This window comes from Lycium barbarum, chromosome 4, assembly GCF_019175385.1.
Source record: "Lycium barbarum isolate Lr01 chromosome 4, ASM1917538v2, whole genome shotgun sequence".
Lineage (NCBI taxonomy): Eukaryota > Viridiplantae > Streptophyta > Magnoliopsida > Solanales > Solanaceae > Lycium > Lycium barbarum.
This window is the reverse complement of record NC_083340.1, coordinates 35,980,352-36,000,550: the sequence shown is the minus strand read 5'-3', so window position 1 is coordinate 36,000,550 and position 20,199 is coordinate 35,980,352. Positions and strand designations below refer to the sequence as shown.

The following is a 20,199-nucleotide window of genomic DNA, read 5'->3' as shown; positions in this document are numbered from 1 at the left end:
CGACTTTTTGCAAAGTCTTTGCCCTATTTCAGCATTTTTTCCTTCTTATAAATATATACGCGATACACATGTGCAACGCACGTACGCTAAAACTAGTCTATTAGAAAAACATTTGTGGGTATATAATTACTGCCTATGGATGAAGCATGTCATAATTGAGCTACAATTTTTTTAAGATGAGTGACCTAATTGAAGCTACAAAATAGTCATCAAATTAAGTAAACCATGAATTATTCTTGATAGAGATGGAACACCAAGTCTTCCATTAATCTTTGGTATAACGAATTAGTATTCCTCCACAACAGGGAAACATATATAGAAGACTAGTTATTTTATATATTGCTTCAGTACGTAGATGCTAAATATTTTCACCCACAACACGTTCTATTAATAAAGAAGCAGCAATATTAGTCATCATAACATTAATTAATTCCCTAATTAAGGAGAACATGCTTGTTTAGCTGCTACAGCCATTTGGTCCTTTTGAATTCCAGCATTGCACATGTTAGCAAATCCACGAATGTGTTTCCTGCCGTAGCTACTTAACGATCCACAATGTGACTCAAATGTCTTCACCTGTTACACCAATTTTTATTTTTATACCGTTAGCGTATAGTCGTTAAACTCATAAGGAAAAAAAAGAGACCACACGAGAACTAAGTTGGGGGAGTTTGCTAAAAGGCCACTCTCAACACTTATTTAGGTAAAAGGCCATAAGTCTCAAAGAATTAGCTAAAAGACCACTATTTATGACAGTGGCGGATTCAGGATTTTCGGCACGTGGGTGCTCACTTCTTTTAATATAAAGTTAATGCAAATCACATAGTATAAGTGCATAACTATTTAACCGTAATAATTTAAAAAGTTACGCTAAATATTACCATTACAGAAAGAAAAAAAAAAGACTTTTCACTTTTTTGAAAAAAATGATTAGCTAGAAGGATTTCTTGCCCAAATTGCCAACTTTTCTCAAGAAAAAAAAATGATTGCACAATGATTTTTCTCTTTTTCCGTGTCATAGGGAAATTACATAAATGTAAAAGGGAATTAAAAACTAAACATAAAAGTAAACAAAGAAAGTAAAAAAAGGAAGAACAGAGAAGACTATATTGGGCAAAAAAGGGAAGAAAATAGTGACATAGAGATTCGAACCCACGAACTTCCCAAAGAAAATAGTGACGCAATCCTCAAGTCTGCTTCTCTACCAAAGCACCCACTAAGCTTTTTGTTCTCTGGGTGCTATTGCTTTAATATATACCATTTTCCATCCATTTCTATACATGTATATATAATTTATCTCGGGGTTAATGGGTGCTCGAGCACTCGGAAGGCCATGTGTGGGTCCACCCCTGATTTATGACATCATCAAATGAAATCTCTCAAGTTGTCAACCCTTGACCCAAAGTTTTAAAAAATACAAAACAGCCCCCAACCACCAAAATTTAATTACCCCAATTGAGCAACTGTTACGCCCTATTTTGAACGGGTCCAAGATAGTTTGCAACTTCCCGGCTATTCTGACTGGTTTAAAAAGGATTAGAGTCGCCACCTAATTTTTAAGGAAAAGTAGGAAACCTATATGTATCTGTGTGTCTACTCCATTTTTAGTTCGCGAAACCTATAAGATTCTAGATAAGGGTTTTATTTACCCCGAGGGGAAGGTACTAAGCATCCCTCAGAGCCTGCCCGAAGACAGTCCTTAGACTTAGTTTAACTGAACACTAGAGGAGGATTATCTATCTGTTTATCATCATTATTACCTGTTTTCAAAATGTTATGACTTCATGAAAAGCTACAGTAGGTGATAATATACTAAGTATATACAGTGTATAAAAATGTATTTATATCAAGTATTCATAAAGAATGTATAGTAAAAAAAAGAATATCTATAAAAGAGTATAAGAGAATGTACCTCGTAAGTATAAAAGTATATCTGTTAGTACAAAGAGTGTATATATATGTTAGTGTAAAGAATGTGTAACTATATTAAGAATATAAAAAATAATGTAAGACTATGTAAAAAATAAATATATCAAGGATATAAAGAATGTGCATCTATGTAATGTGCGTCTATGTATATTAAAAGAATGTATGCATATTAAACATATAAAGAACATATTTCAAGTGTAAAAGAGTGTTCGTCAAACCTAAAATGTATAAAGAATTGTATAACTAGGTATATTAGTGCATAAAGAATGTAAAAATAATTTACGAATATTCATTGGTGTAAAGATTTTATATAACGAAATTATTCAAAAAAGTGAAGTTTATTTGACTTGTTTCTACCGTTTAGTTAAAAAGAGTGTTTGTTTAATGAATATCTTATCAAAAGAATAAGGAACAAAATAATTGTAAAAAGTATTGGTAAAAATTAAATATAAGAAATTGTGGATAAAAAATGAGTGAAAATGTGTAATACCTCTAAAGAATAAAAGATTTGTAAACGGACGACTTTATATTTGCCTAGCGTCAAAATGTGGATTTAACTTAATTAAAATATGTATTACTGTACACGAAACAATATAAAATGTAAGTTGTATTAAGAGTGTATAAAGAATATAAAATAAAGGATGGACTAGTATTTTTGCCTAAACGTCAAAAGTGTGAATTTATTTAACAAAGTATTTATACCAAGTCAATTTAATACAATTATGAAAGTATTGACGGCCTAAGTCTTGCCTAAAGCGAATGACAATTTTAAGTTTAACAAACAAGGCGACAAGTAAATAAATATATCAACCCGTCATTCCAAAAAATAAAGTTTCCACTATACTATGAGTTTATGTTTTGTATAGTTATAAAAAAAAATACGGAAAGTAAATACAAACAGTGATTCGATGAAGTCTTTGGGTTCCTTCCGAGTGTCGTCTTCGGGATGTATCTCCGGGTACCTGTATAAACACTTAGTAAAAATATTAGTAAGAGAATAAATAACTATCGGATGAATAAAAAAATAATGAATAAACTTAAATTAAAAAAACCCGTCTTTTGTACATGGGAGGCCTTGGAAATCGACGAAAATTTCTTCATCAGCCACTTGGGTTTAGTATTCGCCCAAATCAATTTAGTAAAAGCGGTAAAAAGTGTGACAATGTCAATAACAGTCTTGAGCAGCGTGATAACAGTGAGTAGGCACAAAACCAACACTTTATATTTAGTAAAAGAGATATTAAAACAGTCCAAAAATATAATAACAGTAGCAAGACAGCAGCGTGTCACCTAAAAAAACAAAATAGCACAATCAAAATGCCGACATACAACAACACCAAAGCAGCACAAGATCACCAACAGTAGTAGCTAAAATAAAGTAATAAAATAGTAAACCAAATCCAAAGGAACGCTGGAAAAGCAACATATATGCTTGTCGGAAATAGCAAAATAGTGTAACGTCAGCCCAAACAGTAACAACACAGTACCAACTCTACTGGAAAGCAAGAATCAGCGGAATATCCCAAAATCATTAATTAACATAACAAAAAGTAAAACAAAACAGTCAACACAATCCCGATTTGGAGCAATAGCGAGGGTGTTTGCTGGAGAATGCAAAAGACCAGCTGAAACGCCTAACAATGGTGATAAAATAGTGAACAAGTGCACCCGAAAATCAAGCTTCTCGGGTGAAAACAGCAACAACAAACACACATATGTACATAAGTGCAAAAAGAAATGAGGGGTGACCAATGACTCTTGCTTCAATGTCATTTTAGACACCGGAGCAACGACCCAATATATGAGTATCATTGGAAAACAAAAGGAACGACCAGATCTGTATTTTTTTTTCTTTTGTTGTTGCAATGGTACGTCGGAATTAAGGGAGAGGGGTCGCGACGGTGTTGGTTCGCAGCTGCTCCGGTTCACCGGAGCTTGAAGCTCCTCGCCGGAGCAGTGAAGAAGGCAAAAAAAAAAAATGAGGGCAGAAGGTTGTGTCGTAGTGGAGGCTTTGGCGGTGAGAACGGAGGGAGCAAAGGGCTGGTGGTGTTGGTCTTAGAGCTCCGGCGAGCTCGTCACCGGAGAAGATGGTGGAAGGGGGGTAAGGGCGGCTGTTTTTGGAGAAGAGAGTTGAGGGAGTAGAGGGCTGGCGTCGTGGTGTGGTTGGGCTGGATGGAGGGGGTGTGGTGAGGGAGATAAAGGGCGGTGGTGTGGTGGCGATATGGCGGCTGGAAAGAGGAGGAAGAGGGAAGATGAAGGGCTTTTTTTTTTTTTTTTGAAGAGAGAGAGAAGCCAATCTGAAAATTAAATGTGTGTTGTGTAGTAGCGTGTGCGTGTGCGTGTAAAAATGAAGATAAAAGATGATGAATAAAATTAAACCCCTCCCTTTCTTTTATAACATAAAATGATCCATTTTATTATCCAAAAAATATAGAGCCATACCCCCTTGTCCCCTTATCTCTTTTAATTAATGTGTAAAAATATATTAACTAATGCATCAAGAACCCAACCCATCACCTCAAATGTCAACTTTTTAAAAGGTGACGAGACCTTGACTTGATCGAATTTTTGCTCTGCGTTTAAAAATTAATTGCTCCGTTTTCTCTACACTGACGGACTGTTCTAAAATGTAGTTAACTAATACATCTGTAAATAATAATGTAAGTATAAAATTTAAATATCAATGTATAAGATACAAAAATGCACTGCTATAAAATTAAGAAACAATTATTAATTGTACAAAAATGGTAGTATTACGCTGTACATGTGCAAAATAATGATTCTTGGAAAATGACAATAAATTGATAAAATTCCTAAAATAAAGATAATCATCAATAAATTGTCAGCCCCCCCCCCCCCCCCCCCCCCAAAACGTTAATTTTAAGCACGTCGAGCCAAAATTAGGTGTCAACAGCAACCGATTTTTTTTTTGTTCCTCCCCCCAAGCTCGAAGCTCCCCATTTCTGCACTTTTCCGATCCCATTTCCGGCAGAATTTTTTTTTTCATCTGAAAATCAGTCCCAAACGACGGATTACTTTCCTACTTCAGTCATAATTTAAATCTCTTAGAAATCATTGACAAAAAGCTCGAATGATTTTCACCATTGTTGTCAAAGCTCAATTATCAGGTGCAAATTTTGTCCGCGTCTACTGGTAGTGGAGTTCGTTTTGAGTTCTAAATCCTCTTGTGAAGCCAATTCTCCATTAAAAGAGTTACATCCCTGCTGTTTTTTTTTTCTTCTGAATCTGGTACTATTGTAAGTCTAGTCATCGACCAATTATAGACCATAGCAATAGTCTCTTATATCTTTAGTATGGCATTGATTGGAGAATATGTTATAGTAGGTGGTGATTACATGGATGAATGGGCGGAGACCCTAAAAAATGTTGGAATTGGAATTCTGTGAGCAAAGTGACAGTGCCGATCGCCGTGCATCGCAATGGTACATATAATGATTTGGTTGAGATCGTAAAGGAAAGCGAGGAGTTAGATTGTGAGCCCAACGACTTACGCATTATTTATATAATTAATGCTCTGCCCGCTAGGGGAAAAGCTCGCCCTTCTTTCATAACGAATGATAGGCATGTGGTATTGTATATGCTTGATCTTGCTGCTGATAGTTGTAGTCCTGTTTTGAGAATAAATATTGTTGAGAGGTCTCAAACAATGTCAACATCAGCAGCACCACCCCCACCCCCACAGCAGCCAGTCGATGCAAATTCAATTCAAAATGAGAGCATAGGTGATCATTCAATGGCTATGAAAAATCATGGTATTGATGTCAAAGAGTGTGATGGGCAGCTTAGTGGATCACAAACCAACCAATGTCTTCAATGATGGAACTAATTTTTACATTAGGCAAACATTCGATAGCAAGGAACATTTAAAAAATTTATTGAAGAAAGCCGCAATAAAGAGGCCGTTCGGTTTTGTACCGATTAGGAGTAATATCAAATACTATATGGTGGAATGCACATCTCCTAATTGTGGCTGGATGTTGCGGTGTAGTAAGTACGAGAGCTCGCATAGGGTTCGCATTTACAAGTACGTTGGGGAGCACACTTGTGGTGTTAAACATGTTACGAGCCTTCATAAGCATGCGTCGTCACATGTCATTTCATCAGTCTTGATGAATGACTATATTGAAAACAAAGGTCCATCGACAGAGGAAATCCAGAGGACGGTTTTCAGGAAGTTTCATTGTAAACCGAGCTACTAGAAGTGTTAGAAAGCTGGTATAATTGCTAAGAACTGGGTTAGGGGGACACGCACGGGTATGGTTGCTTACCAGCTTATTCTTACATGGTTGAGAGTCTAAATCCAGGTTCTAGAATTTGCATCAGGCCTGAGAATAACAACAGGTTTTTATATTACTTCGCATTTTGCGCAACTTGCATTCGAGGATATACCCACATGAGAAAGGATGGCATACATTTATACGGTAAGTACGAGGGTGTCTTGTTGTCTGCCGTCACACGGGATACTGAGAGCCATGTTTATCCGATTGCATTTTGCATTGTGGACAAGAAGTGTGATGATTCTTAGACCTACTTCTTCCGACAGGTCAAGTTTATAATCGCTGATGAACCAGACTTGTGCATCATTTCTGATAGACATAAGAGCATAGCCAACGGTATTTTCAGGACCTATTAGCATGCTCATCATGGAATTTGCATGAAGCATCTTTCTGAAAACCTCCGAAAGAATTTCCAATGTGGAGATTCTCTTCATGCATACTTTAATGCAGCAAAGGCATATGGTTACGAGGAGTTCAATGAACATTTTCAGGAATTCAGGGATAAAAGCCCTGAAACAGCTCAATGCCTTGAGTTTGAGATTGAATTTGAAAAGTGTAGTAGGGCACATTTTCCAGCCAACAGGTATGATGTTCTCACCACAAACATTGTCGAGTCGCTTAACTCAATGTTGAGGGATGAAAGAGAGTACCCCCTGACTGCCATAGTCACTTTCATTTCTAGGAGGTTTGCTGAAATATTCAGGCAGAAGGGTGCAGATATCAACGATTCAAATAATATATTTGTGCCTTCGGCTGAAATAACATTAAGGGAAAAGATGACTGAGGGCGATTCCTTGTTTGTAACTAAAATAAATGGGGATGCCGAAGATTTCACTGTAATCGAAAGTGGCAGAACTGTCAAAGTCAATCTACTAAACAAAACATGTTCTTGTCGAGAGTATGACTTGGTGAAATTACCGTGTGCTCACGCCATGGAAGCCTTGAGATTGAAGTATGGAAATGGATATGGTTCAAGCATCTACAAGTATTCTTCACTGATGTATAAAGTTCAATCTTAAATTCTTGCATTTGCTGAAATTATCAATGTAGTCCCTCCAGAGTTTGAATGGGTTGTGCCCGAGGAGTAACCATAGATGTACATTTCTCTACTTCTTTGTCATGACCCGGCTAGGGGCCATGCCGGGTACCCGGGGCTAACCACCGAGCACCACTCATTCTATTACATATCATGCTCATTAAGCGTACATTCATTAACATAATACTCAATCATAGGAAAAACCATTTTCATTTGAAACATAATTACCTTTATATACATAAGCCCTTCGGCTATCAAAATAATACATATATACACGTGGGAAATCGTGAGACCATACTACCCACACATACGTATCTACAAGCATCTACTAGAGTACTAGACATATGGATGGGACAGGACCCCGTCGTGCCCAAAATACATGTATATACACAACAGAATAAATCAATGGTACCTCCGGAACAATGGAGTGCTCTCAAGTCAGCTAATAGCTCCTACGAGTCTGGATCACCTCCCTGTCTACCTGTGGGCTTGAGCACAGCGTCCAAAGAAAACGGACGTCAGTACGAATATTGTACTGAGTATGTAAGGCGTGAATGAAATGAACATAATAGAGAAGTCATAAGACATAAGATGTAGATATAACCTGCGTAACTTTTAAGGGTGGATGCCTTTCATGCCTATATCATATATTATCATAACACATACATCATCGTATCCTATATATCATCATAGCATCGTGTTTGCTCATACACATTAAACATTATCTGTATTTAGCCACGTAGTGGCTCGACAATATCTGTATTCGGCCACGTAGTGGCTTGACAATATCGGTATTCGGCCACGTAGTGGCTCGACAATATCACATACATGTCTCCCGTACCCGGCCATAACAAGGCTCGGTATATCTCATCATCATCATTGCCATCACATACATCTCATAAGCTTATCATAACTTTCCATAAGGCATACATTTGAATTTAAAGACAATCTATGAAAATCATATCATATTTGTAGCGTGAACTTCGTATAAATATCGTATGATAGACTTTATAATATCTAGACTTAGGCTCATCATTACCATCCTCGCATCTATGACATATCTCTTACCTCTATCTCATAAGAAATCCTCTATGAACATAGACTCGTAATTTTTCGGGACATTGGTCAAGGACACGCATTAGAGCTTATAGAAAATTTATAACAATATCGGGGTGACATAAGGTCGAAAACCCCCGATTACATTATGAAGCGACCATATTCATCATATCTCACCTTGAAGGAACTAACATTTTAAGGTGAGTGTACACCATGAACAATATCAAGGGATCGTAAATAGGATCATTAACTTCATAGACATATTCCTTGCTTTAGAATCTCCAGGCTTAAACTTATCATCATTATTATCGCATTCATGACATATTCCTCATCTTTATCTCATAAGAAGATCTTTATCAATGTTGACTCATAGTTCCCGGAATATAAGAAAGTCATGGAGAAGTAGGGGAAATAATATCATAGGAATCATATAAGAATCATCATCTTCGTAGGAATGTCATTCATGAGCTTTAGGACTTCTAGACTTAGATTCATTATCGGTATTATCGTGCTCGTAACGTATCTCTTTTCTTTATCTCGTATGAAGCTATTTATCAAGATTGACTCATAGTTTTTGGATGTAGGAAAGTCATGAAGAGATAGGAAATAGCATGTCATGAGAATCATGCCTTAGAAAGAAAGGACTAGCCTTACATACCTCTTTCGTTTAACAATTTCCATCGCTTGATTGTTCTCCTTCAATGCTCACGTTTCTACCTTCAAGAGAATTCACATTCACATTAGCTAATCGATTATATGAACGTGCTTACTAGAGCTAGAGAAAATTGGGCAGCATTTCCTTTGTTTATACAACCTTCCCCATATTGTATATCAACTCCCAAACATTTATAATAACGTTCACAATATGATAACTAACAATCGTCATTCATCTACATTACCCTCATTTCACAATTCCTCTTCAATTCATCCATAATCATGGTCATAGTATACTAGTACGTTTTCTCATATATAATGTTTATCCCATATCCTTAATATCATTTATAACGTAACCATATCACAACACATCAAGAATCATGACTCAATTCAAGCTATTTCTCAAAAGTGACACTATTCCCACATTCATGACCCATTTTCCATATTCTTCTACAATCCAAGTGTTTCAAAACTTTTCAATACCATAAATCTTACCTTAGATAGTGTAGAAGCAAGTTTTGGATGATAATCTTTCACTTGAAGAAAAACCCTAGCTTCAATCCAATGGGGTTTCTTGCCTTGGATGAACTCCAATGAGTTTCTTACACTTGATTTCCTTGGTTTGATGAATTTGATCACTAATATCTCTTGAATTTTTGTGGGAGAAGTGTTCTAGAAAGTTCTAGAGAGAAGGGGTGTGAAAGGGAAAATGAAATGAAATGAACTTGGTCCCTTATTAAATACACAAAATCTGTCCCGACACAATTATACGGACACACATACGGTCTGTACAATTTATACGGTCCATATGTGTGACCGTATAATGGTTCCAGCGGAGGATTTTCTCTGGACAGGTTATACGACCATACTTACGGCCCGTATCTTTTGTACGGTCCGTATAGTGGACCGTACAATCCACAGTTTTTCGAAAGTCGTTCTTGTTGACTCGTTTGATCTCCAATCCTTATAGAACCTTCTTGACACTTGTTGAACACCTCAATACCAATCAAAGGGTCGTTATAACTCTTCTCTAAAGCATCACTAAATCATCATTAACTCGTTACTCGTAAATCCTTTCCGATACATCTCGTATGTCTTGCCTCCTCTTGGAAAACTTTCTTCTCTTACTTCGAATGTATTTGAAATCTCACTTAGAATCATCAAATGTTATTTCTTACTTATCAAAACATCGCATACGTCGTGCCCTTCGTCAGTCTATTCACTGTGCATGAACGGAAAATTTTCCGAGGTGTAACATTTCGTATGAGCCCAAACTTGGACGGAAGAGAATAAAGTGTATCCCTGGCATCGCGGAATATTTTAAGCCCAGAGGAAGTGCAAAAGGGAGGAGAAACAAGTGCTCACTTTGCAAGGGAAGCGGCCACAAGAGAACAACGTGCTGAAATAGAGAGCAACACATTTGATGTATTTTTCAATGTATTTCATTGTATTTTTCTTGTACTTTGCGGTTTTTGGTTCTTCAAATAAATATTTCAGAGAATTGAATGGCAGTTCAATATTAATCAACTGTATAATGGTATATAATAAACCACGAATGTGTTCTATATATCTGCTAGGTATAGTATATAATAAACTTAGTATCTAGTCTACAATAGACCATGTCTATGATCTATAATCGCCTTAAAAGCCTAGCGACTGCAGAACCGCGAAACATCATGAATAAAAATTCAAAAAGCCTGTGGTTATGTCTAATCAAACCCATATTTAAACGACACCTCCATGTGTATTGACACGCGTTGCTCATCCATTAGCCGACGGTTCACTAAACCGAGGCAATGAGTCTATAAATCGCTTGAGCCAATTTGAAAAGTCCATCTCATCTCTCTCATAAAAAACACTCCTAAAAATTGTATATTTTCTTATCAACAATGTCGAGAAGCATAAGAAATGGAGCAGCAAACCATTAACCTTAGTTTCAAGCACCACATCCTGAGGTGCTACTCCTCAGGAACGATTTTCACAGGCTCTTTAGGGCCTCGACAAGGATCATGAGCAGTTGGAAACTGCCATTGGCAGAATCACACGCATGCTGCATGTGCTTCTTGAGCTCGAGGGTGTTGACCCCGATGCTCTGGTCACCCCCCCCCCCCCCAAACCATCCCCCTATATTAGTAGTTTTTCAGTTTATTTTTGTATAAGCTTTCAGTGATGAAAGTGGTAGATGGAAGTTTTTGGACCTTCATTGCTGAAAGCTTTTGTTGGGTGATGTTTGGGGGTGCTATTTTTTTTTGTAAAAATCTATCCATTATTAATGAAAATAGTGTTTGTTATGATTTTTGTGTTCTTTTGATATTTTCTGCTTTCTGTTGATTTAATGTTGTTTGTTGAGTCGATTAATAACCAAACAAATACCATATCTATAATAAACACAAGCTATGGTCTATTATAGACCTTGATGTTGATGATCGATTATAGACCACATAAATAAACGAGATGTTTTTGGAATGAGAAGCCTGGTGAATGGACACAAGTGTAATGATCATAAAAATAATTAAAAAATAAATAATGTCAAACCCCAAATTGAAAAAAAACCCAAACTTTGAAAATCTAAGGGACCGTGGATAGGTCTATCATAGACCAGCTGTTTACAATAGCCAAAGGGTATAGTATATTATAGATTCCATGGTTGGTCTATACTCTACTGCTAGTGATATATAAACCGGGACCACTATTTGCCTAAAAAGGCTATAGTTAAATAACATAAAATAAATAAAAAGACTTGAAGCTATTTAAACATTATATTAACACTTTATTACATCATATGAGAGTTTCCATCCATTATTCACATGATCCAAAGAGGTTTAGAACAAGTAATGGCCCTTAATCGTTAAATATTTGCCTAAAAAGGCTAAATTAAATTAAATAAAATAAATAAAAAGACTTGATGGTATTTAAACAATATAATAATATTTTAATACATCATATGAGAGTCCCCATACATTATACAGATGTTCCAAAGTGCTTTTAGAACAACTAATGGTTGTTCTTGGAACAAGGTTGTGCTTTGAGAACATTAGCTTATTGTCAGACTTATTGGATAGTAGTGTTATGATTACCATTAGTTATTCTAAAAGCTCTCTGTATCATGTGTATAATGTATGAGAGACTCGCATATGATGTATTAAAGTGTTACTATATTGTTTAAATAGCATCAAGTCTTTTTATTTATTTTATTTAATTTAATTATAGCTTTTTTAGGCAAATATTTGATGATTAAGGACCATTACTTGTTCTAAAGCTCTTTGGATCATCTGTATAATGGATGGAAAATCTCATATGATGTAACAAAGTTTTACTATATTGTTTAAGTAGCATCAAATTTTTTTATTTATTTTATGCTATTTAGTTATAGCCTTTTTAGGCAAATATGTGATGATTATGGACCATTACTTGTTTTAAAGCTCTTTGGATCATGTATATAATGGATGGGGACTCTCATATGATGTATTAAAGTGTTAATATATTGTTTAAATAGCATCAAGTCTTTTTATTTATTTTATGTTATTTAATTGTAGCCTTTTTAGCCAAATATTTGATGATTAAGGACCATTACTTCTTCTAAAGCTCTTTGGATCATGTGTATAATGGATGGAGACTCTCATATGATGTATTAAAGTGTTACTATATTGTTTAAATAGCATCAAGTCTTTTTATTTATTTTATATTATTTAATTATAGCCTTTTTAGCCATATATATTTGATGATTAAGGACCATTACTTGTTTTAAAGCTCTTTGGATCATGTGTATAATGGATGGAGACTCTCATATGATGTATTAAAGTGTTACTATATTGTTTAAATAGAATCAAGTATTTTTATTTATTTTATGTTATTTAATTATAGCCTTTTTAGGCAAATAGTAGTCCTAGTTATATATCACTACCAGTAGAGTATAAACCAACTATAGAATTACTTTATAGATCAGGTCTTTGTTTGGTGATTAATTTACCGACTAGGTCTATAATAGACCAAAGCTTGTGGATATTTGGACTTAGCATTATTTTGACTGACAGATTTTTTTACAATGGTGATAAAATTAGAATTTTAAACTTACAACGGTAACATTTAGGTTCATCCATGTATAAAACAGACCCAAAATGCCAAAACTTCTCCATTGTCTCTTCTCTTCATCAAATTCATTCATCAAAATCACAAAATGTCTTAGCTATCCGAAACATCTCAACCAAATGATCCCGACAAATGTTTCTACAGTGACGACGCTGTCTTGAGGACATCACGCACCCCAAAGAATCCAGGTCGCAGATTCTTTAATTGTGCAGTTGGAACTGTGAGTTTCTAGTTCCTAAGATATTTTTTTTTAATGTGGTTTCACTATAAAAGCCTATAATTGATTGGTGTTTTGTTTAGGAAGATGGTGGCTGCGACTATTTCAGATTTATTGAACCCCATCCCGATACAGTAGCAAAGAAATCTCAAAAGAGCCCAGAAGGATCTAGCACAGCACAATCCAGAAGAATACCCAAGTTTGAAATGCAGCAAAGGCTCAACAAATATGAAGCACAGAGGGATCACTTGATAGTTCAGCTGAGAGACACCGGAATAGAGAGGGATGAACTAAAACAGAAGTTGATGGTGGTTGAAGAATAGAGGGATCAATTGTTGTATGGTTCATTAGCTATGTTTTCTAGTTGGAAATGTGTAATGGTTCTGTAGTAGGATTGGGTCTTTCGTTTTGGGCGTATATATGAAGAATTATTAAGAATATGAAGCAAATTTTATTTATATGAGTTTGCGTATAAATCTTATTCATAGTCTATAATAATAGTCATTAACTCATAGTCGATAATCATAAAACTGAACTAAATGAAGCGAAGTTTACTGAAATAGTGTACTTGTACTATTACTATATATAAAGAAAAGAAGAATGGGATGAATTGGATAAATATACAGAATCCCTTCTATTATATATAAAATCCTTTCCTGACATAATTGGAAGTTCCTATAATAAATTGATAGCTTTTGGAAAGGGAGGAATACCTCATACGGCTCAGCAGTCAATTCTTCTGGTGTCCCATTTTGATCTATACCATATCTAATAAAATCTAATGAGATTTCTCATGGATCTATCCCAGTTTTAGGGTTAACCAAAATAAAATAGCATTCAATCATCAAAAAAGAGGATTTGATTGAGTATCGAGGAGTCAAGGAATTTAGGCGAAAATACCAAATGAAAGTAGATCGGTTTTTTTTCATTCCTAAAGAGGTACATATCTTGCCCGGATCTTCTTCCATAATGGTACGTAACAATAGTATCGTTGGGGTAGATACAAAAATCACCTTAAATCTAAGAAGCCGAGTTGGTGGGTTGGTCCGGGTGGAGAGAGAAAAAAAACGGTCCTTCTAAGGACCAGCTGTTATACCCTATTTTAATCGAAGTCAAAATAGTTTACAACATCTCGATAATTCCAGGGTTAATTAAAGTGAAGGAGTCGCCACCTAATTATTATGGTGAATTAGGACACCTAAAGTTTATTATAGTCATTTTTAAAGTTTACTCCGTTTTAAGGTCTACGAAACCAAATGACTCTAGGTACGGGTTCAACTAATTTAAAGGGAAGGTATTAGGCATCCTTTAAATTCCATTAATAATGGTTAACCGAACGGACTTAGGTTAATTAACTAAAGCTAAGTGTAAGTTGTAAAAAATTATGTACAAAAAAGCTGATAATTCAAATTATGTTTTCAATCAATACTTGGAAAAACATTTTTTATGAAAGTGTGTATTGGCCAGACGCACAGAAACTGAAACGATCCTATAACCACAAAAGCCTTTTTTCCATTAATTAATGCAACGTCTAATTAATTTGAAAATCAATTTGTATTCAAAGGAAGACTATATTTGCTTGTAAAAAATGAGGGCTGGTTTGCAATCTAAATCCTTTCAGTGAAAATATTTAACCCAACACCAACCTAAAGGTGAATGAAAATAACCAATTACCTGTTCAATTTTCTCTACATTCTAAATGTCGTATTTCATGCAAAACCTACGTAATCCATTATTAACTACGACGAACCTTAAGTGCAACTCAACGGTACTATATAGTAGCTTAGTTCTTAATAGTCAATTACACCAAATATGGAATAAGGGTTAGTCACACAGCAAGTAGACAACAATGCACAATAGCGTGGAAAAAACAATTCGGATCCATGTTCAGACCCCGAAAAAGACTTTGTCCTCAATGATTGTTGTACGGGCGATATAAAAGGCTGAACCAGAATGTGTAGGCATCGTTCAATGATGGTGTAGTCGAGTCTCAAAATGAGACTCTTAGGCTCCAGAGTTCATGCAACAAAGAAGGAAGAAAATGAAGGGATTAGTAAAGGAAACAAATCACCAACAAGCATGGAAATGAAAAAAATAAAGCTAAAAATCGCATGATAGTAGTGTTAGACATAGGCGGAGAATTAGGTGTAATCTTCTTACCACATTTTGACTAAAAAGAATTCTAAATTAAGAGGTGAATTTGAAACTTTCAGTTGGTGCTAATACGTTTATACGTGAGTTTGCATTTAAAATTACTATAACACTAGATCATACGACTTTCAGATAAAATTGTACAATGACGTTTGCTTCTGCCAAACGGCAACTGACCCCATATTTCACTAAGTCAAATTCCCAAAGTACAATAATGACATGTGCATGGAAGAGAGACAATGTCCCAAACCGTTTAGGATAGAGAGGGCAACATACCAAACAGGTCTAGATATATCTAGCATACGACCTTAGTTAAATAAACACAACAAAACTAAAAATAGACCACTGTAAACCCCTGTAAACGAAGTATGCAGGCAGGTTTATGATTTGCGAAAAGAAAGGAATTTGGACAGCCATTAATCATGTTAAACTATATATTCTGAACTAATCTATTCAAAATCAACATATAATCACAGAATCAAGCAAAGACTGAAGCAAGAAAGATAAATAAAAGGGAAAAAATTGGAAGGCTGCTATTATTTTTCTACACACTGATATTGCAAACAGCCTCATTTCTAAGTTAAGCTTAAGTTATGAGCTATAGAAAATCTCCCCATACAAAGATTGCTTGTTTACAGTTGAAATTAGCCCTGCTGAGGTTCGAGCAAACACTTGAGTTATACGAATTATGTATGTCAATTAACCCCACTAATCAGACACAACTTAAACATGCTGGTTGAGATTCAACTCAGAAACAAAACTTAGCAAGCCTCCTGATTCCCCAAAATACATACATTTACCCATATAGCGTAAGGTTTGGACAGTTAAGATTCAGCAGGGCAATCTTATAGTGAAGTTAATAGGTGCCCGGACAAGTTATCTATGGTTCAACATATGCAATATGAATCATACTTCAAGACAAATGAATACATGAAAACAGACCCGAATCAGACCCAATCATATGTGTCGCTAAATAATATTAGACCAAGACTACGTCGTAAATAGACTCATGAGCCTGATTATTTTACAAACCACATAACTAAGCAGTAATGGAGTTATAACCAGACCACACTCATATTAGTGACTGAATAGATACCTAATTAAACATTAATCTGAAATAGAAACTATAATGAATGAGCTAAATTTCAACAGTAAACTAAACATGAATCACAAACACAGCTAGCACACTCAATAAACAAGAACTAAAGGACTGCGGAACATAAATGTGAGAACGAACGTTTACATAAACAGTACAAAACACTTAAATGACTACTGAAACCATTACGGACGAAGAATTACCTTGTCCGAGTGCAGCGAACAGGGATGCGGAGGTCTCGAATCTACTCTCGTATTGACAGATTCGAAACTCGAGTCAAAAATTGAAGTGGATCTGTCGTAGTTAAAATTCTTTTACCGAACAACGACGAAAGTTAGTCGAATCAGAAACCTTAACTTTTCAACACCAATCTCATGTTTCAACAAAAAGTGTTTTTCTGATTAAAAAAAAAAGTTCAAGACCCGATTAAAAATAAACTAAAGACTCTGTGACATAAAATACTCCGTATCACCAATCATCCCCCCAATCAGTGTTTTTTTTTCCTTTCGGCTATGGACTTAAGGCTATTTTATAGTAGACGAAAAACTAGGGTTTCACTCATTTTGGGCGGGATTTCTAGTGATCCGTTTGAAATCCGAATCAAATCTTTAAAGTTAATCTTCTTTTCAGAGATTTCGAAAGTTGTTTTGGCCATTTGTGTGTGACCAGATCGTGTATAAAATACAAGGCAAAATCTGCCATGGTTGAAAACAAAATTGGTTTCTTGTTTGGAAGAGGAAAGAGGATAGGCGTGGCTGCTTTAATCCGAAAATGGGGGTGGCAAAATCTGTGAGGGTGAAAGGGCAACTGAGGTTGACTCTAAATGGGAGAGGAGAGAGGTGGAGGGAAAGGGAAAGAGAGAGAACGGCGCTGCGACGAGAAAGGGATTAGGTTTTCTTTGTTTAGCTAATGAGGATGTGGAGGTTGGGCTGGTCGGGTCGGGTAAGGTGTTGGGCTGGTCGACTGGTGGGCTGGACGGGTGAACCGGTTGAGTTGAAAAAAATATGGGCTGGTTAGGTGAGTTATTTAAGGGACGTGGGCTATTCCGTTTGGGCCATTAATTGGATGAGATATTGGTCATTCCTCCTTCATTTTAATTATTCTTGGGCTTTTAATTTAATAACTAGTACAATATATATTATGTGAAGACAAATAGTAATTAGTATGTAGAAAGTAAAGGATTTAATAAAGTAAAATTAATTTAACGAGTACAAATCCTAAAATGAAACGATGACGAATCATTTAAAATTTGTGATAAAGTTATACTAGGAATGTTGATAGTAGAATAGTGAAAAATGAAAGTAACGATATTAATAGTAGAAAATAAAAAATAGTAGTGAAAACAAAGTATTTAGCTAGTTAATAAATTTAGAAGCCCAAGGAAATAAATTGGAATAAAGGAGGGACAAAATTGAGTGTCAACACCAGCAGCATACCTGGATTTACCGTCCATCCAGAGAATACCAATCGTCCAGCTTAGAAACCATTGAACTTGCTGCCGGAGAAGGGGAACCTCAACTAAGATCTTTTTTCTATTCTTTATCTTTCCTCTCTCTTTGCTTTATCATGCGAGATAGGGGAAGCTTTTATTTTGTTATATCATCAGGGTAATGATGTATCCACCTGCTAGTGGTTATTATGAGGCACGAACAGGCGAATTTGTCCTGGAAGCGGAAGCCCTTACACTGGGATTATCTTGACGATCCCTTGGGCGCGTTTGTTTTGGGTACAAAATGTCATAGGTTCAAATCCTGTCATCCCTACCTATTACTACTCAAAGGAGTAGTGGCTTTCACTCCAACACAAAAAAAGCCTGAACTCCAGTGTAACTTTCGTGTCTGATCGGTGTCTTTTTCAGGAACCGAGGACAGCCTTAGCGCATTGGCGCTATACCTCTTTCGTCAGAAGTTCTACGAACCAGATAAATGTCCCATCTACATCCCAAACCCCTATCAAAATGAGATTAGGAGGGCGCCCTTTTTCAAGAATATTAACTCAAGTCTATAATAAACAAAAACACATTCAAATCTACAAAGCAACAACACAGTTAGATACAAATGTTGCAAAGCTCCAACCTTGTCATAAATTACTATTTACAAAAATTTGCCCGTCCAAATTCACAAGGCAACAATACAGTTGTCATAAATTGTTTGTTAAAACTTAAAAAAGCTAAAAGTAAGCAATAAAATTGTTTGTTATCATTCTCCACACACAAATTAATTGTTTGTTACAACCCAAATATCAAATTACTCCTTCATGGAGCCATTAATTTCCTCGACAAAAGTCGACACAGCTTTTTCAGCGTCAAAATCAACATCAGCTTCACTCGTCACACTAGGGACTTCTTTTTCATTCTCAGTTTCAGCAACAACAACTTCTTTTTCATTCTCAGCTTCAGGAACAGAGATTTCTTTTTCCTTCTCAACTTCAGCAGCATGGACTTCTTTTTCCTTCTCAACTTCGGCAGCAGGGACTTCTTTTTCCTTCTCAACTTCAACAGCAGACACAACAGCAGGGAAATCTTGAGCAGTTGGCACAGAGAGATCTTGAGCAGTTGGCACATGGACATATTGAGCAATTGGCACATGGACATCTTGAGCTTCTTGCTGATCAACATCAACCTCATCAGCAGTTTCAGGAAGAGTCTCCTTCTTCTTCTTCTTCTTCTTCTTCTTCTTCTTCTTCTTCTTCTTCTTCTTCTTCTTCTTCTTCTCCTCTTCTTCTTCTTCGCCTTCTCCCTCTTTCTAATTCTTTCCCCCTCAACATAAGTGAGAAGAACCTTCAAAGACTCCTCAAACTTCTCCATACGCTGCTTCAATTGCTCATACTCCACCTGCATTGATAGGCCCCCACTAGGGGCAGAACGACCCATAGATGTCCCAATACCAACATTATCTTTTACGGCTGAATTAACACGAAGATCTTCCGAAAGAGTATCCTCAGCCTCTTGGGTATAGTCCTCATCAAAATACTCCATGGAATCTTTCCACGGCCTACTAGAAGCCTTCGAGGAATGTTTTGGTGTAATCAAATCAGTCACGCCTTCAAGTTCACGCTTCAACTCATCAATGATTGGATCATTAGTATCATGAGCATATGGCACCAGATTTTTCATGTAGTCCTGCTCCAACTCACACACTGTAGGGATGAGGTAAGGGTGCACCATCTACAAATAAACAAAACATTAACATTAAGCTTACGTTTTTGCAAAAAAAATAATAATAGACTCCAAATTTATACCTCAGCAAATCCAGCTCTATTCATAAATGGATCTCCTTCAGCAAATCGCTCTATTTTTTTGGTGTGCCACCTAAGAATCCTAGGAATAGGGAAAGGAACCTCCTCTGATTTCCCAGTATTCCTTCTAAGTGCAGGAAAAACTTCATATGCCCAGACCTGTAATCACAGAAATAAAAGTTGAGTGAAAAATAAACAAGACACAGTTCATACTCCACTGCACCAGTGGTTTATAATATTTACCATGAATGCCCAGGGGAAGCTATAGAGAGCATATGATGCAACTCTTTTCTCCGTGTGCACTTATGGTGCTTGGGAGTGTCTATCTTGTTCTTCAAGTAGTCCAGAGTTAGTTCAAATGATTCCTTTCCCCAAGGATAGCTCTTGAAGAACTCCAAATCGTTTGCCATTGTTATCAGGTCATGATCCACACCCT

At 36.1% G+C, this 20,199-nt stretch overlaps 1 pseudogene; it reads right to left on the bottom strand.

The window, feature by feature from the left end:
- Nucleotides 1-438: 438 nt before the first annotated feature.
- LOC132638376 (vacuolar-processing enzyme-like) overlaps nucleotides 439-20,199 on the bottom strand; it is a 66,392-nt pseudogene continuing 46,631 nt past the window's right edge.